Source organism: Aegilops tauschii, chromosome 2 (assembly GCF_002575655.3).
Source record: "Aegilops tauschii subsp. strangulata cultivar AL8/78 chromosome 2, Aet v6.0, whole genome shotgun sequence".
NCBI classification, from domain to species: Eukaryota; Viridiplantae; Streptophyta; class Magnoliopsida; order Poales; family Poaceae; genus Aegilops; species Aegilops tauschii.
In genome coordinates this window covers 484915062-484917502 of record NC_053036.3, presented here as the reverse complement: position 1 = coordinate 484917502, position 2441 = coordinate 484915062, and positions in this window count along the sequence as shown.

The window sequence follows — 2441 nt, the reverse complement described above, 5'->3', positions numbered from 1 at the left end:
GTCTTCAGCAAAGTAGGGCATGTTGAGGAATTTGGAGGAGCTGAAGAACTTGCAGAGGCTCCTGAGGCAATTGATTTGCCTGTGGTCCTTTGACACGAGGTGAGATGCACAGGTGCTGAGGACTTTGCCGGAAGAGCTGAGGACTTTGCAACTTGAGGAACTGGAGCGGCTTGAGGAATTGGCCGTGAGGGCTTTGCAGAACTGGGCCGTGAGGGCATTGCTGAGGTGCTTGGCCGTGAGGGCATTGAAGCAGAAGCACTGGGCTTGTGAGTGAGCTTCTTGGGCATGGCCTTTTTAGGCTTGCTAGCAGAGGCCTCAGTTGTGGCAGCAGCAGAATCTTCATTGAATTTCTTCACTACCTCTTTTTCCATTTTGGCGAGTTTAGCTTGACGCTTGGCCCATTCAGCGGGAAATTCCTCACCACGTTTGATGCTTGAGGGATCAGCTTCTTGGCCAGGTGCCAGTGGAGGTATCGGGCATGGAGGGTGTACAGCGAATTTCTTCATGTACTTTGGAGTGACATAGCGATATTCCCTCCATTCTCTGGCCCATCTCCTCTCTATCTTCTGAGTGTGCACTTTGCTCTCATTCTTCGTTTCATGAGGAGGAGTGCAGTACCCTACATAAATGTCATCTGGAATCTCAAACGCAGTGTTGACTTTAGGTTTCTTCCCTCCCTTCTGAGGTTTCTTGCCGTCAGCCATTTTCTTCAGCTGAGGAATCTGAACAACAGAATTCTCTGAAGAGGTATGCAACTTTTCTTCGAGGAACGCTGCAAATGAGTTAAGTTGATGAGAACCTAGTGATTTAGCAGCGGACATGTGTACCTGTGAACAGAGTATAGGTGCGAAGAATTTGGAGAGGTCATATGCGTTCTCAGAAGTTTTTTGCAAAAAGAACAAGTTTGAGGAATTTGACCAGATGTGTCTTGAGGAATTTCACTAAGCGTTCTTTGACTTAGGTTCCAGAGTTGTATAGATTGAAAATCCACACAATTGAGGAATCTTGAAGAAAAAACGTTTCTTAGGGAAACATATCAAGAACAGATGTTTGTGTGAGGTGTTTAGAGTGTGAAGATTAAAGAATAAACACCTTTTGAAGATTTGTAGAAATCAAAGGAATCAACAAGGGCAGTAAAAATGACTTTTAATTACCCTTGACGAAGAACACGATGAACTGTGAATAGTAGATTTGAAGCTCGTCAGTTCAGATCTTCCACGCCCTAACTTGGCTGAGGAAGACAACTACGGCGGCGGCGAAGAAATCCACGGCCGGCGTGAGTACGACGGCGACGAGGTCGAGGCAGCGAAGCTCTTCCTCACCGGCGACGATGGAAGTAGCGGCGGCGCTAGGTTTTGAGAGCTCGAGCGAGGGAGTGAGGTCGAGCAGAGTAAAAACAGTCTGAGGAGGGTGAGGGGTATTTATAGTTGAGTTGAAAAACCGTTCGCCTGAGGAAAATGGATGAACGTGCCCCTGATCCTTCTCATTCGTGCGACATGTGTCACCCACGTACTGTGAGGTGGAGATCGTGTGAGATCGTGGGTGAATAGATAATCATATCGTGGAATGTGGAATGGTTTGAGCGGAAAAAGCCAAAAATTCAGATTAGAATATTTTAAGGTTTCGTTCGCAAATTCTTCAGCTGACAAGGATACAGTGAAGATTTTGAACAGGTTTCAAATAGAACGCACATGAAGAAATTGTGAACAGACTGGGTTGAGTTTAGCATAGAGGGGGAGGGGTCCGATCACATTCACTTAGCAGAAAAAGCAACTTGAGGAATTAGCAATAAGTGAATGCTGTAGAGGACATAAAATCATATATTTATATAGCCAATTAAGAAAAACGATAGAAACATTGAAGATAATGCAAAGTTGAAGAAATTGAACAACTGAGGAATTTCACAACTGAAGAAAAACTCAAATTGAAGATTTTCAACTTTTGTTAGTGGCGTAACCCACCGTATAAGAATGCTGATTTCAGACACCGCGTACAATTGTCGTAGGGCTCTAAGAATCAAATTCTTTGTTAATTTCTTCACACTTAGGGTGTTAGTCTTCATTGATTGAAGAAAAACGTTACTTCGTGTGTTGCACATCAAAGTCATCAATTTTGCATAAGTGTTAGGATGTGTGTCCTTTTCAAAGGACATTCAAAGATTCTAAGATATTTAGCTCACACCGCAACTTGCTAAATCTCTTCTCATCCAAGGGCTTTATGAAGATATCGGCTAGCTGTTCTTCAGTCTTCACGTGCTCGATAGAGATGTCGCCCTTCAACACATGATGATGAAGAAAATGATGACGAATCTGAATGTGCTTTGTCTTCGAGTGCTGAACTGGGTTATGAGCAATCTTGATGGCACTCTCATTGTCACAATAGAGCGGCACATTCTTCACATTGATGCTGTAGTCCTTGAGGGTTTGCTTCATCCATAGCAC